Raw genomic sequence first — 24,298 nt, forward strand, 5'->3', positions numbered from 1 at the left:
TTGCATTGCTGGGAAGACATTTTTACAGGAGCAATTTAAGCCGTCGTACATTAAAATGTGAAGGCCCTAGGTCCTTTTTTTCATTATTTTAATAATTGTTTGCTGTTTCCAGGGGCACGCGCGTGTCCAAAATTTAGAAATGCTCGGTTTTCAACATTCCCCTCAATGTTGCTTAGAACCAAAGTACAGCCAAACACCATCAGATTTGGAGGACGCCTAAGCTTCGTCTTTAAGAGTGGAACCCGATAGCATTCAAAGATCCCTGGCTGCTTATCAGGCTTTTTTCTTGTATATTCCAATTAAAATCCGGCGCTATTACGTCTGTAGGTTGTGGTTACGTCGTACGTTATGATTTTTCTGACGGATTTTACTTTGAGAAATTCAATTTTTGTTCACTAACGCCTTGTGCCATGTGGAGGGCCTGTGTAGTCGGGGTTGTTCGGGATGATGTGGTTCGGCATGATTATTTCCTCCAGACGCTTAACGCCGAAAATGACGCCAACGCCGGATTTTCCGCGACATGGAGCTCTTAACACTATCGCGTTAATATATCAACCGGTTACCGCAGTAGAAGACTCTGATGGCTCCTCGCATTGCTTCTGTATACTTTCGGCCTCGCATTTTTAAGCTTTTCCTGGAAAACAGTTGAATAGGTAAAACTAGAATGCAGCATGAAATGCCATGGGTGGTTTACACCGTGAATAGCGCAGTTAATTTCTCTGTTTAGGTGGGCGTGTATATGTGGCTATGTTCTCTCTATCGGCAAGGTTCAGTGTTTAGTTTGTTTTTATCCACTTCTTTTACATCGCCGCTTACATGGCTTACCTTTTTAAGTGTGCATAAGAACGTTTGACCAGCTGTTGATATCGCAGCAACAGCGAACCTAATGTTCCTGGCGAGAACACGATCCCTTCAGCCGTTTAATCACACAGGTTAGTTCACATTGTTTGAGATCATTTCCTCATCCCATTGTAGCCTGCTATATCGTCGTCACGTTCACCAGTCAATCGCCTTAGATCTCTGTACGTTCAGACACACTCCTCAGCTTTGCAAGCAGGAGATAATTGTGCCGAAACGGATCCTGTATTCACAAAAAAATATTTTACGCTAGAACTGCTTCTGAGAAAAAAATTCCTGCAGATCCTGACGCTGAACGCATTATTAGTGATGACGGCCGGGCAGTGGCAAATAGCTTTGTGAATTCAGCTCCAGATCCAGGATCGAGGGCCGCATGGGGAGGCACCCCTGTGTTTATGCGAGGCACCCGCACATTTTGGCAGGCTACGAAGTACCCGAATTCTGTTCGAATATTCCCATTGTCATGCTGAATACAGCGGTAATGACACCTACAAACACTTCTTTTCATCCTGTGATGTTCTTGCGGTGCGATTCAGGACAAGCAGAATTACGGGTTTGGCTCGCCCGTTTATATTCGCAATGGTTGCGCACTTCCCCTAGTCTCTGATCCATACAAAGGATGTCCTAGCTAAAGCAACCCAGGATATAAAAAAATACAATTTCTGCGGATACATGAAATGGAATGCTGCTCTATGTCAATTTGCACAATTCAAGTATTTTATACTATATCTTCATTACGTAGAATTAACCAACTCTATTACAAAATATTAAGTCCCAAATTCAACAGCTCTATAGAATTGTCCGGCGGTGCTTGGCTTGCACGCCTCCAGCGCACTGCCCCAAAGTTCTTTGGCAGCAAACTTTATGCCTTGTCTTAACATGTGGCCCCATAAATGTTAAGAGGCGTGGACTATGTTACCGACCGCAGCATTCTCGTCCACCACTCTACTAGCATGGCGCAATACGCACATGGACACGAGACACACTAATAAATTTCTTTTCCCACATTTCAAAGGGTTGCTTCCATATTTGCCTACTATCGAAAACAACACGAAGAAAGCGATTGGTGCCTACTATTTCTAATAGTTGACCGTCACGTCACAGTTGCAAATGATTTGGACAGTCTGACATAAAATGCAGAATGCTAGGTAATTCAGCGGGGACACTCAAAAACTGATAGAAAGGAAGATGGCGGATTCCGTTTAATGCGCCCTGCAATGTTTGTTTTGAATAAGTTCAACTGATTTAGACACTGCCCAACTCTAAATGTAATCTGCACATATCGAACAAAAGATCCTCGACGGAAGACGACAAGGCAGCCGTGCTATTACTGCGATAAATAATGCAGTGCTCAAGACATTGCTTTCTGCTAAGAATAAAATGAACCAATTAATGAGTTAGATTTTAGTGACTCAGGTGTCAGTGTTGCCAGACAAATGCCGGATATGTTAGCAGTGATACAGGGCCCGTATTCTCGATAAGCTCGCACATTAAGGTTATTCGTAAGAACAGAAAAAAAAAACCAGCCAAAGAATCCTGAGGGAGCCGCCAATGGCAAAGAGCAATTATGAACGAAGAAGTCTGTGAGTAAGGCCCTCAGTTAAGATTTCCTAAAGGTTTACTTTTGTGCTATATGCTTCATGGTGTGGTAGTTGAGCACAATGATTGCCACTGTCCATCGTTGGAAGATCAGCACTCGGGCACCGTGCTTTAACGTTAATAGCTTTGTTTGGCTTTTCGCTTGTTTTCGTGGTCGGCGGTTGGTGGTCGGAGCTTGTACAGTCAACCTGAAAAGTTTAAGGACCACGGGATCTCAGAAAACGTTCAATTCCCGCGCACCCTGTAGCAGTAGCTATGCACTAAAACTGTATACGACAATGTTAGCAAATTCTAGTCGAGGCCCGAAATGCAAATGCGAGACTGCGTTATGAGGCTGCGGAGATATTCAGCTAATTGTCAGATTTATGGTACGTAATATTTTGTGGCTGCCTATGCTCTCGCCGCTGATACATAGGCGCCGACGCATATGGCGGGTGCAACTGAGTAGCGAGGCGCGTTCGTGGCCGAACGCCAAGTATTGCAGCGCTTTGAGACGCCCGTGCTGTCCACCTATACTAGCTCTACAGATCTGCTCATCAATGACTCGATTCGGCATGGAATCACGCAATTAAACAACAAATCTGCGTAAATATTGACACATATACTTGTGTATCCTGTTTCGCGGACAGCATTTCACTAGCTAACCGCTTAAGGTTATCGCTCAGTGAAAGACGCGCCTTCCTAAGTTGAAGCTTACTCTAATGTTATGGTTGGTTCTATCTTAAGTTCTCGCCGGACTTTTTAACACCGAAGCTGTTTAGGCCAGCCGTAATTTGTGGTGCGTAGCTGTGGTAGCCATAGCAACCCGGAGGAGGAGGAGGAGACCACGTGCATGCGCACGCGGTCGCCTCCTCGCCAGCTTCCTGCCTTCCTGACCCCTGCCTCTCTTCTCTCTGCTGCGCGCTGAGCCAGGAGAAGAAAAAAATCACAGCATATCCACGGGGTGAATGATGATGAGTGGGCGAAGCTCCGGAGGGAATCATCGGTAAACCGAGAATCTTCCGTGTAATTCTCCCAGTCGATCATCATGTAAAGACGTGAGAAACACTGTGTGTATATATACAAAATCAAATTTAATTTGTTCTTAGAGGATGGATGGCTTGCGTTGTCCCTTCATTATGACGGCTTTATGAGAGAGTTTCGAACGCGCTGCCCAAGGCGGTGGCAAGTCCAGTTCAAGCAACGCCTCCTATAATATATAGGAGGCGTTGGTTCAAGTCGAGGAGCGTTTATGAATACGGGGGTAAGGCGGTGAGGCCACAGCGTCTTACACCAGCTTCTTACACGGGCCGTAACGCGCTAGCACAAACGCGTTAGAAACGCGCAGTCTTTCGTTAATGTTGGGTATTTATTGTCATCGTGGTGCGTGCGTCCATGTGCGCTTCGCGGCGTAGTGGCTAGCGCCGCGCGTTCGGAAGCGAGGGATCCCTGGTTCGATTCCGCGCTACGGACACAACTTCCGGAATTTTTTTTTCATAAAACTAGACGTGGCTACCTACTACGACGACGACTACTACTACTACTACTACATACTACAGAGGAGGGACAGACCCACACCCTAAGGAGCTTCGCCCCTAAACAAAGGCGAAAGCTTGCACTAGGCCGCGCAAAGCTCAAGACACAGCGAAGCTGGCCGATTGATATCGAGCGGTTAGCCTCCAACGCCTTCGGCGTCGGCAAGCAGCAGCGTTCTTGGCACTGTGCCAACCTTGGTTAGCCTGCCTACATTTGCGGCATGCCAGGAACGCTGTCGCTCGTAAGCGTCGACGCGTCCAGCGCTAGTCGCGCAAAATGTCGCTAACGCGTTCGGCGTCACCAAGCGACAGCGTTCTTGGCACGTTACCAAACTTGGTTAGCCTGCCTGCGTTTGTGGCATGCCAGGGGCGCTGCCGCTCGTAGGCGCCCACGCGTCCAGCGCTAGTCACGCGAAATGTCGCGACAGGGAAGGTACCTCCGAAAATGATCGCTCGACAATACCTTCCTACATGCGTAGTTAAGTTAAACCAAGTTAAGACCTAGCAGCAACCAAGTTCATACCTAGGAGTAGCAGCCAGTAAGCTTCGCTGTGCCTAAGCTTTGCGCGACCGTGTGCAAACCTTCCTGCTTTTGTAATGAGATTGTAGCTTGTAGAAGGAATGCGATAGCGCCAATTATTACGCTGGAACCTTCGACGAGTCATGTATAAAGCCGACGCGCTTGGCCAGCACCCGTAGATGAGACTTAGACAATCGATGAGTTATACATGCGACATCGATCATTGCGCTACTTGTTTTGCCGGGCACATGTTCGCCTAATAAAAAGTTAGTTTCTTGACTTGCATTGTGCTACCGTGCATTTTCACCGTCACTACAAAGACATCGCATGTCACATCCTCAACGGTGGCAGAACTAACGGCTGTGCATCGTGCACTGGAATTCGTTGATTCTGAAAGACCTAGAAATTCTGACTCAAAACCGGCATTACAGTGCACACGGTCAATTCTCCGACGTGGATGTCATGAACAGCTGACGTACGAAATCATGAAACTTCCCCATCTCGTCCAACAAAAAGGCCACGAGGTTGTTTTATAATGGGTACTTGGTCATTGTGGAATCAGTGGCAATGATTCCGCAGGTAACGCTGCTATAACATCGCATCAAGAAGAGCAGAGCGTTCCAATTCCGCTTTCGAGGACAGACGCTGCAAGGCAGCTTTGACCCCTGGCACGCAGTCTCTCACTGACCGAGTGGAACTCGCCAAACTAAAGACTTACACGACTGCATCAAATAAACACCTTACTGCAACTCTGACCTCCATTCAGACTTCCTTGACGTGAAGCTTCGCTTCTCTGTCGCCTTTGGTTAGGAGTTGCCTTCACAAAGGCATCATCATCATCATCAGCCTATATTTATGCCCACTGCAGGACGAAGGCTTCTCCCTGTGATCTCCAATTACCCCTGTCTTGCGCTAGCTGATTCCAACTTCCGCCTGCAAATTTCCTAACTTCATCCCCCCCACCTAGTTTTCTGCCATCCTAGACTGCGCTTCCTTTCTCTTGGTATCCATTTTGTAACTCTAATGGTCCACCGGTTATCCGTCCTACGCATTACATCGCCTGCCCAGCTCCATTTTTTTTTTGCTTAATGTCAACTAGAATATCGGCTATCACCGTTCGTTCTCTGATCCACACCGAAAAAACTATCGGCCACCTGATGTGCCACTGTCCACGATATGCCTCAGAAAGACAAAGACTTGCTAACGCGCTATAAAAACTGTAGAATCGGCGGATTTCCGTGCAGGAGCTGCTGGAACACTGCCCCCATCGCTCGTCAGCCCGTAAAGCGGTGAAGGCACTTTTGTGCTTCTTGAGGACGACGGGCTTGTGTGCACGTCGGTGACTATTAGTGCAATACCACACGCGTCAGCGAATTCACCGCTAATTTCCTTCTTTCCTTCCCTCCTCTATCTCCCTGTCATCTTTGTATTCCCATTTCCCATTCCCCCGGTGTAGGGTAGCCAAAGGGGCGTTATTCTGGTTAACCTCCCTGACTTCTGCTTTTCTCTTTCCTACTACAAAGGTGACGTTATTTTCACTGTAACAAATATACACCACCAAGCGCACAGTTAGTTCCTTGAACAAAGTGAATAGCTCTCTAAGGGTTCGGCTATTTGCTTACATTGAAAATTATCGTCGATGGTTTCCTCACAATTTTTTTATTGCCAGCAGCTCCGGGCGTTTCCCGTTCTCGGGTGTGTCGTAACTATGCGAGCGCGCTACCGAAAAAAAAAATGTGGTTGATCCCTCTTATATAGGAATCGGTATAGAACACGAAAGTGAAACGTGTCTTCACAGAAGTAGTGTAATGTTTATTGCACATTGATATATAATGTCTATTGGTGTTTTGTGGCTAAAGCGCCCTTAGGCGTTGATGCACCCACGCTGACGCCTGGTGGCACGTCTCCTCCATCACGACTACCAACGTCGATGACCATGAGCAACCGTCGTGCATATGGAAGCTGCACTACGCTGCACACGCTAGCACAACGCGAAAGACGAAGCACGTAACTGACACTCTAATACAACGCGCAAGACAAAGCACGTAACTGAATCGTCACCGAGTCAAATCAGCGCGTACAGCGCGTCGTAATTGCAGCCTCCGCGATCAACTTCAGAAACATTTTCAGAGCTAATTGCGGAGGCCACGCTCCGCTGTGCTGAGTACGGTGAACGCCACCTAGGTGGCGTTGGTAGTGCTTCTTGATGCCAGCGTCCCTTCGAATGCTGGCATCGAGGCGTCGTAGTGCTGAGACCACCGAAGCGTTCACTGTCGGTGCGCGTTAGTGTCATAATGCAGTACTTCTCTTTTCTGCTCGTAGGCGGCGGCACCGCCCCGAGCAAGAGCGCGGGTACACGGAGGAGTGTTAGATATATAAGGCGCGTCTGTGTAGCTCTCTGCAAATGCGTTTGTGGCGCAATGGGTTAAACGCTCGGCGATCTATCGTCGCGGACCGAGAGGTCGTGGGTTCGATTTCCAAATTTTGCATGTTTGTGGAACTTTTTCTTCTGGTTTCTTTCTTTGTATTATGTTCGTGTACATTGTAAGCTGACGTATTTCCGTGACGGAAATACGTCAGTGAAGTCTTGGTGGACCCCGACATAAAACACTTTCGTGTTAAAAAGCATACAAAAAATGCACATGAAAAAGCACGGTGTTGTTCCCACAGTATTACCGCTAAGACCCGCAACAAATTTTCCCGACAAGCAGGGTAGGTTTGGCGCTCCTACACGCGTTTCACTCCTTGAAGTTGGAATACTGTCGTCTTTTTTCAGTTTTATTTTTCTTTTTTTCACAAAGATGTTTGAGGTGAACAGAACTTGTTTTGCTTATTGTTGTGGGTGTCGTCGTCAGCGGTAACATGACTTTTTAGCCTGACTTCACAAAGCGGCGTACATTAAAGAAACCGACCACTAAAAAAAGCGTTGATCGGGAAAGGCCACCAGAATCCTGCACGCCAACGAAGACGTTAGCTTTGAACACACTGAAAGACTTCATTCAGTTTCAAACATCTTGAAATTGTGAAATGCTCCATAACAGGTTTCAGGTTACAGAGGACGGAGCAGGCGCACATTTGAAGCTGACGGCCATTATTCGGCTAACCTGGAAGTGCTCTATAAGGAAGAAACAACTAAGCTGTATCGCAAGTATACGCAGGCTTCAATGGCAATAACAAAACATCCTGATTGATGTTACGCCGGCTTATTCCCGCAACACAGGGTTAAAGCCATTCTCGACGACCCCATTAACAACCATCAGGGTAGCTTATACGAATGCCACACCAGGGACTTTCGAATTTCTCCATTGGCTGTGGTACATTCGCGCAAGTTGAGCAAGGGAGCCATCGCTATCGCGAAGTTAGATCAGGATCGGGCTCGTTCGCGATCGAAAGTGCCCCGTGTGACACCGGTATTAGTGTCTAAATGGCGTTGCGCTGCTGAGCTCAATATCACTGATTCAATTCCGGCCGCAGCGACCCCATTTTGATCGATGCAATTGAAATGAAAGAACGTTCGTGTACCTAAATTGAGCGGAACATTATTGAACCCCAGGGGGCGAAAATTATTCCGCAGTCCCTCAGTATGGCGGCGTCATAATCAGATCGTGGTCCTGGCTCATAATACCTCAGAATTTAATTTTAACTTCAGTAATATTTCTAGTGATTTTTGAAACTGCCGACAAAGTATGTCTAAAATTTCTAGGCGAATTCACCAACTAAACTAGACTCTTCCAAAATGCACTCATGACACAGAAAGTTATTTTTCCTTCTGTAGTCACCATCAAATATTAAAAGAAGAAAAAGGAAATCGGAAATAAATAAACATTTTATAATGTTTATATACCGCCTGCCGAATGTATTTCTTAATCCAAAGAAATTGTATTTTACAAGGAAGAGCAGTTAACTGTACTGAAATAGCTTGATATCACTGATATCACCCACAGTGACAGCAGCGCACATAGATGCACATGAATAAAATAAACACAAACTTCAAATTTACCGATTAGCCATATTTGCGCTTGTTTCACTATATCACTATACACATTACAGTGTGATTCTATATAGTAGGCATTGAATAACAGCTGGATTTAATTGGATATATTGTGCGATTTAATTATATATATCGTGCTTCCCTTATTGTCAACATGCTGTCATGTGAAAATGTCGATACTTGTTCTGCAATAAAATGTTCAGCGTACCTAAATACAGTTTCAGCTAGTTATATGAAGAACTTAGTCTACATATATAGGTGACAGATTTGCCTTATTGAATTGGGAATGCCTGTTTTTTTTGTGGTAGGCATAAATATGTTGCTGTAAAAAAATTATGGGAAATAACTTGGACAGGAAAACATTCTTATCCTCTCAAACAGCAGGCGCAAACAAGTTTATTACTTCTTCCATATTGCAGAAATACGTCATCGGTCCATCCCGTGTTGCCTAACCTCTGTCAGGTGCGCAATCCATGCGTTCGGCTTCACGATTCTTTGCTGAATCAACGGCCGAAGCCACCATAGCCTCCTCCGTATCCACGGTTGAAACCTCCGCCATAGCCGCCTCCGTATCCGCGGTTAAAGCCACCGCCGTAGCCTCCCCCGTATCCACGGTTGAAGCCTCCATAGCCGCGGTTGAATCCGCCCCCGTAGCCGAACTGAGCGGCAGCTAGGCTGCACATGGCGGCTAGCACAACGATGGCAACCAGGAAGGACTTGCTGATCATGGTGGCACTGAAAAATCATCGAGAAGTTTTAAATCGACTGCCGCACACAGATCTTCCCTTAAAAAGCTGTACCATTTCACTTTACAACTCATCATACTTTACACTTATAATATTTGAAAGTTGTGCAGAGGCCAGCGAGATAGTCCAATTGGTCATAAATAAATAAAACAAATATAGTTATTAGGTAAATTTAAAAAATAAACCACTTACCTTCTAGATATCAATTTGCCCCTCTCCAGAGGTAGTCGAACCTGTCTCACACCAGCAAATTTTCTATCTCAAACATTCCTTTTAATCCCCTGCCGCCGTAAACTGCGTTTCACTTCCTCTTAACATAAATTACGTTATCTTGCCGGTCACATGGCCACCTCTTCCAAGCATTACATTTCGTACACAGCTGCAGTTATTTCTATCACTATCGCCTGGGCTATTTATTACCTACACCCACTTACACCGGAAGCCACACTCACGTCTTTCCATCTCCTAACTACTTTTCATGTTTGTTTTGATCCCTCGTTGTGTGATCATAGCCTCTCTTTAGAGTTTCTATATTACATCTCAAGTTGGGAACCCCTAGGTACTTCTGATATATAAAGTTAGTCTGTCCATTTATTTAATATTGTGCCGGCGAGTAGCCGTTCACAACTTCCCATAGCCTGCTCAATGCACTTGAAGCCATTGTTATTGTTTAATAATTTTCATTGTCATAATATGGACCTTCTGTGAGTACTTATAAAAGACAAAAATACTCCATTACGGCTTGATTAGGTTGACTACAATTCAGAAACTCTTCGTATCACCATGAGCTGTGAAACGTGACTTTAGTTTCCTGCATAATATTTACAAAGTATATTCTAGGACTCTGTAGGCCTGTTCAAGCATTTGATACTTTGACGTTAATCATATACAGCGCTGTTGAGCAGGAGAATGTCATCTGCGAACGTTAAAGTGCTGCCAAATTCCCCGTTAACCCATCCCAGATTGACAACTTGAATATTGCCTAGAGAAAAGCGAAGGAGATATCGTTTGTTTTTTGCATCATGGCCTTGGAAACCGGCGAGTGCAGTTAACTTAAAGGGCAGCCATAAATTATCTTATGGACATGTTTAAAGAAAGAAAGGATGAAAAAAAGTAAATGATTACGAGTAAATAAATGCTTAATGTGGTACAATTATTATCCAAGTTGAAAAAAACATTTTTGGTTATACAGTTAACATAACGATAAAGCTCCTGTAGCACGGAGAACAGTGGCCTTTAAGTTAAAGTTAGAGAAATCATTGTTTCTGAAACAATAACACCAACACATCAAAGGATCTTTAATGTAGCCAATGATTGATTAAGAATTTTTTGAGGGCTTCATGCTGCACCTAATATGTGGTATGGTACTTAAGGTACGCACAAATACAATGAGTAATTTTAAACTGCATGACCAACAGCTGAAATTTACTTTCAGCATCAAGCATAATCTCTAGCGTTTTTCTAAGCACTTTATCGAACTAGAGAACTGGCGTGATAACTTTCTCGGATTGCTTCGCAAATATCAATGCAAAAGAGAATGCCACAAATGTTAACTGTCTCGGTGTTCAGATTTTCTAAAGCTTACCGTTTGGTCCCTGGCGTCACGGTTCGGTTGTACAGCGCAGTGGTGGTCACTGTCTCTCGATGATGCCCCTCGCTGGGAGCATCGTGTTTTTATTTGTAGCAACACCGGACGCGCGCCACCGCAGGTCTTTCCGTTCCTGCGTGTGTCACAACGATAAGAACGCGCTACCGGGAAAAGACGTGAGGGAACGGCGTTGCCCCCGCACAGTATCCCCGCGGCCACCCTTCAAAAGTTTCCACGACAAGAAAAGGAACGTTAGCGATCCTGCGTACACGTGTGAATCCTTGAAGATGAAAAATTTATTTCTTCGAGAATTGCACTGAGCGTTTCAAAATTACCAGAAGTTGTTCTCTTTCTCTTAGAGAGTGTCGTCGTCATCAGCAGTGACGTGGCTAGTTGGCGTCTGAATGCGAGACAAAATGCGAAGCAAAACGATCAATTAAAGGAAGTGCTCGTCGTTAAAGCGAGGGGAATTCTAAGCATAGATTAATAAAGTTTTCCTTTCAATGTAGGCCTACACAACTACTGACAGCCATTTTAGAAAGCTTCTATTTAGTACGTGCAATACAACAGAGTTCCCGTAAAATCTTAAACCTGGGGCATATTTGACTTGCCGCTCCAATACTGTCTAGAAGTGCTACAATACGTGTGTGAGACAAATATTAATGTTTATTGCGACCATATGCGAGTTCCGATGGGACTTATGAACAGATATTATCGCTATTTCACCCGCGAATCCTCCTAATATTTTGTTGCACCTGTTTATACGTGACTTTCGTAGAAACGCCAGGATGCTCTGAAACTTTGAATTGCATATTCACCAAACATATACCTCTGCCTCTTCTAAAATGCGCAAGCGCACGTCACAAAAATGTTTCTCCTCCTGCACTCGCTGCCAAACAATAGCAAGGAAGCAAAAAAAAAAAAAAAAAAAAAACAAGAGAGCTGGCTCGTAATAGAGAAACTGATCTAAATGTTGTATATTCCATGGTGCGGGTTTATTGAACAATATGTAATCTTGACGTGCCGCCAAATTGCGGCATCGGCCGAGAATTCCAGTGGTATGCAGCCATGACTCAGACGCACAGGCTTCGTTGGGCGCTAGTATCCTTTTCATGAGATTGCAAGACCTGGGGGAACAAACAGGAACAGTTAGCGGTCAGCCCTTTATATCTCGTATGCTTGCCGCCGGCGTTGGGGATTCTAATTCATAGGGAGATGAATTAGAAAATGAAATGTTCGGGCGATGGCAGCTATATGAAACAAGCGTACGATTATTATTTCAATATTATCATCGCTTATTATAACATAAGCTAAATGTTGAACATCCGAATCGTTGCAAGTGTGGACAGTTAAAGGGAGAAGAACACTTCAACAAAGAATGACAAGATTTTGCATCCTGTCTTTCCTGTAGTATGGACCGGGGGAACCGGTTTCAACTACAGGGTTTCTTGTCTGTTACGACATCTTACAGTACGATATCTTGCAAGAATTAGTTTATCACACATGTGGGAACGTGTTTTCCATTTTCAAACGGTAGTGATGCCACCACAAGTGACTCGTTTCATCCTGTGTAAGATGTTTGAGTAAAACAGCATTGCACACATTCACCTTTGGCAGCTAACACAATTTTTGACCTCGAGCTCTATTACTGGAACGGCGGGCATTGCTTTAAGGCTGACAACAAAATTCAGGTACCGGACTTTTTAACTAATTCCTTTAAAACGCAAACCGGAGTTTACTCGTGGAAGTTAGGGAGTTCACGAGAATATACAGGCAGGTATAGCAGTTTCGATATCCCTGTTTAATAATTGTCCTATATATTTGTCCTGCACTGGTCAGGAAGACCGCACTTTTTCTGATAGAGTAGCTGGAACTACAAAGCGTTATGTCGCAAGATTATTGCGCTTGTCTTAGAACTAGTGCTAGATGCAAGATTTCCTCTAAGGCCTTCAGAGCTGAACAGCGTTAATGATTCAATCGCAGCATGTCACATAAAGTGATTGGTAAAATTTTATATAGGAATATTTGCTAATTCGCTAAATGTTTCCGGTGATTGCTGAAGCAAACAATGTCTGCCTCTTTCAGTAATCATCTCAGTCAATAACATTGTGCTGTATAATGCTGCGACACAGAATAAGAAGCTTAATACTATGCACAGTGCTCCCTTCCGACAAATTTCAATAGATCCTAATGTTAAACATTTAGCTGTCTACGAATGAATGCTTAGGTGAATTGCAAAATGATTTTGACGTAAAGAACTTTACACCGTGAATAGTTCGTCTGATTGCTTTCACAGCTCGATTTTATCGGAGTGCAAAATGAAAGCGTGCGTTGGAAGAGCAAGTTAATTCCGCACTGTGATGCGCAGTGTCCTGCAGGGTAGCGTTTTATTCCCGTTTCTGTTTATCTGCGCTCTATTCGCAATTCCAAGCTGTTCGCCTAAGGGCTGTGACTTCCCAATGGGCATGTCTATCTATGCGGACACTATTGCTCTGTGGATCAACGGGCCTTCGCTGCTTGATCCGTCTGCACGTTTGCAGATGGCTCTAAATGTGACTTGTGAGTATTTAGTTGAAGTTGGCCTGCAGATATCAGCTGTTATTTTGGCTAGAATTTGCATGTCATCCTACACAACCCGCTTGATCGTTCAACCATGCGCTTAAGTACCTCGGCAAGGTGCCTATATAGTGGGTGCTACAACACCGTTACTCGCGCGTTGGTATCGGTGATGGCATCCCCTTGGCGCCCTACCATTAATTCTGTATAGCAAAAATCAGCATCCCTCCACAAGAATGTGATCGCATTGAATGCTAGGGTGCCAAATGCAACCGCATGAAAGCGCTGCAGTTGTTTCAGTCATATTCACTCTCTGGCATGACGTATGTATTAGGAGTCCTGAATGTACCGATGGTAATACATAGCGCGAGAAGAAACACGGGGACTAATACCAGACACGGACAAGCGCTGTGTCCGTGTCTGCTATTCGTCCCCGTGTTTCTTCTCGCGCTGTGTATTATCAGTATGAATAACCAACTAGCCCAGTCAGCCTGCTGGTTAAGCTAAGGGTTGGCTGTGCCGTGGCGTTTTAACGTTCACCTGCCAGGACCTATAAACAGTTCATTGTGTATACGTATTCTGAGACACTTGAGCACCTCATATTGTAGTTGACGAGTGTTGCAATGTGGGCTCCTTGGTAACGTATCTTGAATGGGTTTACCGTAGCGCGACCATGTGTGCCCCTACGTGTCTTCTCTTTTCATGCCTTTTATTCGCGATTCGGTAAACCTATTCCAGATATTGTTGTGTTCTCGTTTCCTTGCAGGGCGTGCGTCGCTACTGAGCGACTGTCGTCTTCTTGGAATGCCGCGTACGAGCTTCAATGAATGCCTGTAGATTAATACCCCGGTACCCCAGTAGTTGTGCTTACAGGCCGGCTGATCGCGTCCTCCATAATTTTTTGTAAGATACTGACTTGGCTTCTCCGTTGTAGCATATATATTTTTTTCTTTTTATGCAGGTAACGACACCACGGACATTAGTAGCGCGACGCGCAGTGACTTTTTGAGTTCCGGCTTACCTACTTTATTCGTTCTCATTGTTTCAGCTAAGTTTTTTTATTTTTCATCTTGTTCTTACTTGTGCCTTTGCTTCGCTTCTTCTTATCTTGCATTTCTGTGTTTCTGTCCCCTCTTTCCTGAATGGCAGGCAGGCATGGGGGCCCTTCCGGTGGCAGTTGCCAGCCTTCTCCCTGCCTTTTCTTTATCTATTAGAATTTCCTATACGTTTTCAAAGCAAATGATGAAAAAAATATGCAGATGCCCCGCACTATGGGAATCGGGAAGCAAAGCTTTCATGAGCCAGCAAGAGAAAATGAACGCATTGTGGCGAGAGACGCGCTGCAGATATCAGTGAAGGACGCGTCGCTCAGCCAGCGTGGTGAATGTTGCGGAGAATGCGCAGGAATAATTCAGCATTGAAAAGTGTTGAATTACAAGACACGACGTGCTTGACCTCAATTGCAGAAACTGGCCACATCGCCACAGTACGGCGAGAGACGCGCTGTCCGTCCGTAGCTTTTACATCGTCAGCGAGAAGATGCGCGCGCTCACTTTTTATCACGCCCACCAAATCTGACCGAAAATAAACACAGAAGAATCTAATCTCCTTATAACAAACACTTTTTTATGAAGGGTCGGTAATGTATTAGGAATCTCATTTTACAAGTTTTCGTTAACTCCCGAATTACTAAATTTACATATAATATATTTTACCTGCAGCACGACAAGGAAGCCGAGGGAGCCATAATCATTCCGGAGTCCTTCACTTCGGCGATCCCCATAATAAGAATGTTGTTTGGGCATGTAAAGCCACATAATTTAACTTATTTAATTGTTTAAGCTGTAAGTAGTTCAGCTGCATGAGTGTGTGTGTGTTTTTTTTGGGGGGGGGGGGAGGGGGGTCGTCAATGCAAGACAAATATGCCCATGATTTATTGAAGCCATCTAATCACCGGCGACGTATTGTAACGATGTCGTTCAGGTTTTCATCGATTGTCTACACATTAACTTCATGTATTAGAATAGAAAATCGTTCGTCCCAGTAGCTAGCGTGCCCCATGGCAATACAGGACACGAAAACCACTTCATCACATTCTATTATCTCTACAGTGCTCATGATGTTTTGCGCGTAAAGCAATGGTGACCTAACTGCTTGTTCCTGTACCTCTACTCGCAAACGTTTTCGAAACGTTCAGGCTAGGAAAAACTTCCATTAACTAACAACGTGCTGCTCCGACTCCCCCAATACCTGCTGAGTCTTGTCTCTTCCGCAATGAATACCCAATATATTTACATTTTCATTCTTTGTTCTTCTTTTGTGTGCTAAACCTTCCAAGATGGCGTTTACTACTTTTTCCTCCTCCTTTTATAGCATTTGTGTAATGAATATAGAGTGCATATGTACTGTCCTGTTCACCTAAACGTATCTATGTCCGCGCCTAATTAAACCGTGTTCTCTTGAATATGTATCCTGCCCCTTTCCTGCAACAGCCTGAAATGTGAGTCTAGCAGTATGTTCAAATAAATAAGTAAATAAACTTCAAAACACGAAGTCAGAATTGAAAACGTACACTTTGCGTCTTCATGACAGAAAATCGGAGCGCACTTCTCGCTTAGAAGCTGTACGCTAAAAAAAATTTACCAATGCGCATTGGGGAAGCATGGATGGTACATTCAACTCTTCGTGCCCTTGCTATGTTCCGAAAATTTGCTGCGCACAATGACAACTAGCACGATGTTTTATATTGCTTAACTGTACAGTCATATTGTGAAGTAATGTTTTCCTTACTCTCCTTGATTCAAAAACAGCCCTTTGTTACTTTTAATTTCATGGTTGTTGCCATGTATAACGTCAAGAAAATTGAAATGTTATTTGTACCTTCAAATAACCAAAAGAGACAGACCACCTGCGAAATGTGAACATAAAATAAAATTAAGTGGTGAGCTCTATGGAGTACAGTAGCGATAGTTACACGCAATTTTGCTATTTGTGTAAACAGACTTGTGATGGTCAAGTAGAGCGCATCGATGATTGTCCATGCGCTGCGTGCTTCTAATTGCTGCTGTCATGTGCCGTTTTCTCTGCGAAGATGCACTTTACATGCATTCATCTAAACAGAAATATGTCATGATCTCGTATAGGTTCTAATGAACTATTTATGCCAATATCCAGATATTTGCGAATGTAAAAGTTTTCCTTAGGTGTCAGCTTCTCCTCCATGTATTGACGAGTGCGTACGGCGTTCAGTCATGTATCTTTGTAAGCATTCGCTCGACGAAACAATTTGTTTTCTGGGAACGAAATGCCTGCATAAAATGAAATGAAAGCACTTTCATTAAGCCTCCTATATAATGGGGCCGGTGGTACGCACGGAAAATGCGGAACAGACAACGAGCGTACAAGTTGTGTTTTCCAAACCAAGGGCTACATTATAGGAAGATTCGCGTTCTTGGGTTTTATTCGTTTCTTACCTGCCGTCGCAGATACCGGCGATTAAGAATGCTCGCAGTAGTGCCTGCCACTGTCGAAGGACCAATGGAATGACAAATGAGAAGTATTAATTCTTACAGAATACCATTTCAGAGTTCCCGCTCCAGATAGTGCAACGTGCATGTTGACTATTAAAAAAATAAAGTAACAGTCTCCTCCCTCTCCATTTCACAAATTTCCGAAAGAGGCATGAAGACAATTGCATGCCATTATCGCAAAAACATGCGCAAAATTCTGAATGTACCTCTGAGAACACTTCAGCCGTTAAACTCACCTTTTTCTTAGAGTAGTGATGCGAGGACCTGAGATGACGTCTGAGCTGAGTTACGGCCATACGGCTCGGCACTCCTGTTTATATTTTTTATGCGTCTACGGATGCATGGCAAGGGATGCATACATCCGCTCCTATGCGCGCTGCACTGATTAGACTGCGCAAACGGAAAAATACGTGTATTTGTACGGTGTTTCCGTTTCGAAATTCCGGTAGAAACAAGAGATACTAAAGCGGCTCTTCACATGGAGACAACAATATATGTAAATATTGTTTGCAGTCAGGAAATGTACAACACATGAAATGTATCTGCCTCGGCAGCGTTGGGGCATTCATGGGTCATTATATTTTATTACCGTAGTATTTGACATTACCTAGGTTGATTCGCGGTGCTGCATAACTGACATATTGCAACGCTCCGTAAATGGGTTCATATTTAGCACATTCATTCAATAACTGAAGCATCGTCATCATCAGCCTATATTTATGTCCACTGCAGGACGAAGGCCTCTCCCTGCGATCTTCAATTACCCCTGTCTTGCGCTAGCTGATTCCAACTTGCGCCTGCGAGTTTCCCAACTTCATCACTCCACCTAGTTTTCTACCGTCCTAGATTGTGCTTCCCTTCTCTTGGTATCCATTCTGTAACCCTAATGGTCCACGGGCAATCCATCCCTACGCTTTACATGGCCTGCCCAGCTCCACTTTTTCGGCCTAATGTCAACTAGAATATCGGCTATCCCCGTTTGTTATCTGATCCACACCGCTCTCTTCCTGTGTGTTAACGTTAGGCCTAACCTTTTTCGTTCCGTCGCTCTTTGTGCGGTCCTTAACTTGTTCTCGAGCTTCTTTGTTCACCTCCAAGTTTCTGCCCCATATGTTAGCAGCAGTAACAAAGGACCTAATAAAGTAACGGCAAAATGTGACAGTGTCAAACTCGAGAGGTCAGCTACAATTCGCTGAACTGTCGAAACTGATCAACAAGAACAAAGTAAGGGATATCTGAAATTACGATGTGGAAAAGATTGAGGAAGCAGTAAAATATGAGCGCAGTATGAAATCAGTGAGAAAAAAACTAGGCATAGGACCAGGCAAAATATATGCACTGAAAGATAAGCGGGGTAAGATCATCAGCAATTTCGATGACATGGTAAAAGCAGTGGAACAATTGTATACTGACCTGTACAGTCCCCAGAGCAGCCAAGCTACTCTCATTCGAAGTAGTGATGAACAGGATACAGAGGCCTCTTCTATAACTACCGATGAAGTTAGAGGGGCCTTGAAAAACATGGCCACGGGAAAAGATGCTGGAGAAGATGGAATAACAGTCGATTTAATCAAAAATGGAGGAGCTATCATGCTTGAAAAGCTTGCGGCCCTTTATACGCAATGCCTCATGACTTCAAGTGTACCAGAGAGCTGGAAGAACGCGAACAATATGCTAATCCATAAGAAGGGAGATGTTAAAGAACTGAAGAATTATAGACCCATTAGCTTGCTCTCAGTATGAAATATTCACCAAGGTAATTTCAAATAGAATCAGGGCAACACTTGACTTCAGCCAACCAAGAGAACAGGCTGCCTTGAGGAAGGTATATTCTAGGATGAATCATATCCATGTCTTCAAACAGGTAATAGCGAAATCTTTGGAGTACAATAAACCTCTCTATATGGCTTTCATAGATTATGAGAAAGCATTTTATTCAGTAGAGATACCAGGAGTCATAGAGGCTTTGCGCAATCAAGGAGTACAGGAGGCATACGTGAATATATTGGCAAATATCTACAAGGATTGGAGCGCAACCTTGGTTCTCCCCAAGAAAAGTAGAAAGTTACGTGTCAAGAAAGGGGTCAGGCAAGGAGACACAATCTCTACAATGCTATTCACTGCATGCTTAGGAGAAGTTTCCAAGCTTTTAGACTGGGAAGGCTTAGGAGTGAGAATCAACGGCGAATATCTCAGCAACCTTCGGTTTGAAGATGACATTGTCATATTCAGCAACAATGGGGACGAATTACAGCAAATGATTCAGGACCTCAACCGAGAAAGTGTAAGAGTGGGGTTGAAGATTAATATGCAGAATACAAAGATAATGTTAAATAGCCTGGCAAGGGAACAAGATTTCAGGATCACTAGTCAGCCTCTAGAGTCTGTAAAGGAGCACGTTTATCTAGGTCAATAACTCACAGGGGACCCTGATCATGAGAAAGAAATTTATAGAAGAATAAAATTGGGCTGGAGTGTATACAGCAGGCATTACAAATTTCTGACTGGGAGATTACCACTGTAGTTGAAAAGAAAAGTGTACACAATGAAGCATATAACATTTTAAATTACAAGGGCACATGCGTGAGCTAGTCATCGATATTGCTGTAACTTACACCATCCTCCTAATTCTTCCGGATTTATTTTAGTCCCAGTGAAGACAAGTGCGCTTTAAAAAAACTGTGGATAGAATGACATTCCTTGTTCGATCATTGTCATTCACGTCAAGCCCATTAGCTCCCGTTAACTCCCGGTGTCATCTCGTTAACTTCTGTCACGTAAGAACCCAGTACGGGTTTCAGTCGGCGCATTTCAGTAATGAGAAAGCACGAACAGGGCAGAAAAAGTCGTTATAGGCACCCTGCACATCTAACTCGACGCTGGCGCGAAGGTCTCCAACGCGACGAGAACGTCTACGTCCAGAGAGCAGCGGCTCTGGTTGCGGTAACAGTGCTAGCTCGGTAGAGTGCGCATAATTGCGCAACGTGTTCTTTTCTTCTTTTTTTAAGTTACGTTTATGTTTACCTGTCGGCATTGGTGTGGTAGTCGACATCACAACTGCTTTATTGTGGGATGCAACACTACATACATGGACACGGTGGGCGCAGTTTGGCTTTGAAACGTGGCATTATTAGATGGTGCGCAAGAGGTTATAGTCAGAGTCAGAAGTGGTTTTATTTGGTACATCTGGTTTAGTCCTGCTCTTCTTTACATTTTGAAACTGTGATATTTCTGACTGAATATACAGTTGTTTGAGATAACTGCCCAATGTCAGCGTGTTTACTGCTGCTGCACTTTTTAATAAATGGGGGAGGCAGCGAAATGGAGAGGGAGAACACACGAGTCTATAGCTCATTCACACGCACTAAGCAAGGTGCCACGTGCCTACTATACAGTCGGGCGCTCAAGTTTGTCGCGTTCATGGACTGCAGAAACACTCGTGTGGCTTCCTGGGCTGATTAGCTGTAAGGCCATGTTCCCAAGACTTCGGTAAAAGGCTGATCGTAAAGTCCAGTCCTGCATTCGCCTCCCCTACAGCGTAGGGTAGCAAACAGGACAAAGTCTAGTTAGCCTCGCTGGCTTCCTGCCTTCTCTCGCCCTCTCTCTCTCTCTTTACAAAAGCGACACAGCTGATCAATTACGCGCATTGTTACACTGGGGCTCTTTATTTAGTTTCGTGTTGCCGATAAAGTGCTTACTGAATATTTTTAATTCTTTGTGAGCTGCCACATTTTCCCGTCCTTGCGGCGCAAAAAAGAACAAAATTATAGATAAATATAACGTAACACCCATATTGTAGAAAGTCGTACGACTTTCTACATGGTGCCACTATTCTAGTGGCACCATCAATAAAAGCGTTTCTCTAAAAATCAGCGTTGGTACCTATTTATTTCAAAGCACTAGAAAATCTGGCTTGCGGGTTTGCCATTTATGCGGCCCTGTGAATAGAAATTCTTTCACGTCACCTATTGTTATGATTACTGGAAGGAATCTCCTCCACCGCTGGTTCTGCGTAAGTACAGCATACCAGCAGAGAGAGAAGTGTTCTCAGTGATTGACAAGGATGATGAAATCAATTTATTCTACGTAGTCATTCATTCCATGGCGAATCGTCTTTCGTAGGCTTATTCCAGTTGCGGGCGCATCGTTTCATGGTCTCGGGAGGGGGGGGGGGGGGCAGTCGGCGTTCATAGGTGCTTCTTTAACCATAGAAGCCGTATCCCCGACCGTAGCCTCCGTAGCCACCATAGTAGCCACGGCCGTAGCCACCATAACCACCGTATCCGCGGCCGTAGCCTCCGTAGCCATAGCCGCGTCCGTAGCCACCGTAACCGCCGTAGCCGTACTGGGCGGCTGCCAGGCTGCACAGGGCGGCCAGCACGACGAGTGCGAGAAGGATGGACTTGGTGCTTGCGGCGATCATGATTGCGGCTGAACTGCAAAAGAAGACGTATGTATGAACACAGTGTCACTATCTTTCGCACAAGCCAATGCACAGGGACGGCTTATTAGGAAGTGCCTGCTTTGCGCTGGCTAATGCTGCAGAGGTGTTAAGAGCTTGAGACAATTCGCATGTGAGTATGCTCATATATCACTGAAAAGCATACAGGAAAAAATTCCCAAGGTTCAGTGCGCTACAAATGTTTGTGGCACACGGGATTTGCAATTAAGCTGAAAAACCGCGAAGTCTGGGCAATATGTAGTCGCAGCTGCAATATGCAATTCGGAGCTGCAATATGTGGTCGTTCTTGTGGCCTAGTCAGTGATCCAATAAATTACAAGCGTCATGCATTCAGAAAGCTAAAATTCACATTTTCGCTGGCATTTTAGTAAACTTTTAGTGCGCTTTAGTTAACTTTTGTTACCGACTGTACATGTCTGCCAAGATTCCTGATCCGAAATACCATATTGGAAAAACCTGTCGAAGCGTTGTTAAGTGTCCATTCTTTTAACAAAAAGACAGCGAATAATATAATAAGCTGCTGTGATTTCTTATAAAGCTTCAGTAAAGGCTTGTCAGTAAGACTATAAATTGTGTAGCACAGATTAGGTGCGCACTTCTCTGTCCCCGTGCTGTGCCGCTAGCAAGGATACCGTAAAAGGAACTCAGGGTTGTTCACTGATTGTCACTATATGTAGACGATATTAAAAAGCCGGCTGCGCTGTTAGAAGTGGTACGTGGAGAAACACAAGAAAGCCACTTCTTCATCGTAAATTAATTTCGGAAGCTTGTGAAATCAAGTAAAGGGAATGAACGATCTGCTTCTACATGAAACCAACCAAACGGAAGTGCGTGGATGTATCGTATTCGACGCCGCGCTTTATCGGCTATTGGATTCGTTTTTGCTAAGGAGAGTCGTGTCATAGGCCACCTATCTTTTAGAAAAGCATGCAAACATAACCATCCCCCAGGATAAATTTTGCGAACGACGCAACCTTAAGATTTTCGCGATAATACAGAACACGCTTTCCCATTCCATCCATCCTGGTACCTACGAGCTCTACTTAAAAGATCTGGTATAACAAAAAAGATATTGATGGTTTCAGCAGTATCTACGTGTACACACGTGGCACGATATTATCGCTTTGTGATTTATATCACACTAAGCGTAGGTTGACGTTTGGCTAGCTATATGCAATTTTACGAACATGATACCGAACAATATTTCTTTCCGATCTCTGCCGCATGTCTTATAGGAAAAGCAGAAACAGCTAGCGTTCTACTAATAGGGGTCTTGAAAAAGTTTGAAATAAGGATAGTTTCGTGACTACTTTTGAATACACGAAATTCACATACACAGATGATCTAATACACAAGCACGTAAGCTAATGGCATAACGAACAAGTAGAGATCGCGAAATTGGCAATCTTGTCTTTTGCCTCAAGTATTTATACTCTACTCAGTGGTCTGCTGCATTGCAAGAGTTGGTAACACATACAGGCAGCGCCAAACGTTTAGGGGATATCAGATACGAAAAACGCAAGGCTCGGCATTCGCAGAAAGCTCTTACGCTATAATTTTTCGTAAAAAACAATTCCAACCAATCGTGATGCCCGACATATCAGCGAAGCCGTTCACCCATTGGCAAAGAGCAACTATGGACGAAAAGCATCTTCAATTTGACCCTCGAATATTTCCATAGCTTAGACAAGCAGCTTGAAGTGTGCTACGAGTGCTTCGGCGCAGGACTAACTTGGTGTTGTATTGTTGTGTTGAGTTCACGGTAAAACTGCGTTTACATTCGCTTTGGTGTTCACGTACGAACCCGCATCCCTTGAAGTTTTTTAAGCCGTGACAGTGACACGCACGACAGAGAAGGAACACAGAGACAGACAACGGCAATTCACAACGTTGATTCTTCCCGCTCAGAACACGAGAGCTGCACGCTTCCAATAAGGTACAAATTCGGGTGCTACGACGTGCACCTGTGGTCACCAGTCTGGTGTTCCGTCTTGATTAGAAATCATCGCTGCGTGTTGCGTACACTTCTAGCAGTGTTTTCAAATGTACTATCTCCTTACGCTGCGCCTATGAAATAATTGTGGCTTTTTAGCTGCTTCCTATAATGTCGGCTGGGTGACTATTTTGCATTGAGAACTGTCCACCTCTTATTACTAGTGTCATGTATATTCAAGTGTGTCACGCGCAGTTGCGTCTGAAAGTAGCTAGTTTGATCCAATTCGTGTTTCAGGTACTCAATCCTAAACCAAACGTTTGCTCTCGGATGTTTCACGCTTTTGTCAAATGTAAATTGCGGTGGCAAAAGCTGCTGATGCGCTATAACGTTAAGGCCTCACAAATCGAGCGATTCTTGCGACGGCACAGTTTGTTTTGATGCAACAGGGACATGTTTGTCTTAATCCAAAAAATTATTAAACTTTCATAGACCCCGAAAACGAACGAAATTTCGCTCTGCATTCCTAACTGCTCATTTGAGAGTAATCGTGTCCACAATGAATTTCAATTCAGGTAAACTCTGTTTCTCTGGTACGGCGGCTGTATTCAAATGTGGGACTAACAATAAAAATAAAGTCTTTTGTGGTGATATGTATGCAGCCCTCTCCGGCCCCTTCCCCCGAACTAATTTGGCACGGTTAGGACCAAAAATACTGAATACGCAGTCGGGTGGGCATAGCACGAAAAAGCATCTGCTTCGGTAAAATTGCGCCCTGCCAAATCTCACCTGGTACTCCGAAGGTGCTGATGCTGCAAGGAGGGTGTTCTGATGCTTTCGGGGACCTCGGTGCCTCGTTTTTATACGGCGCTCTACCAGGCACGCGAGTCTGTCTACCCTCGTGTCAGTCTCAAGGCCACGTGACGGGAAAACCCCTCGGGCGACTGTCGCTTTCAGAGCTGCCAGTAACTAAGCGGCGGGAGCGAAAATTGACTGCGAGA

General features: G+C 44.4%; 1 long non-coding RNA gene across 1 annotated transcript; it reads right to left on the reverse strand.

Moving 5' to 3' along the window:
- Nucleotides 1-8,857: 8,857 nt before the first annotated feature.
- Nucleotides 8,858-17,158, reverse strand: LOC119448432 (uncharacterized). The gene is made up of 3 exons (XR_005191106.2): nt 17,139-17,158; nt 10,814-10,949; nt 8,858-9,217 (listed from the first exon to the last, which is right to left on the reverse strand). It is a non-coding gene; the product is annotated as an uncharacterized LOC119448432 (long non-coding RNA).
- Between the last annotated feature and the right edge of the window lie 7,140 nt (nt 17,159-24,298).

Source organism: Dermacentor silvarum, chromosome 4 (genome assembly GCF_013339745.2).
Source record: "Dermacentor silvarum isolate Dsil-2018 chromosome 4, BIME_Dsil_1.4, whole genome shotgun sequence".
NCBI classification, from domain to species: Eukaryota; Metazoa; Arthropoda; class Arachnida; order Ixodida; family Ixodidae; genus Dermacentor; species Dermacentor silvarum.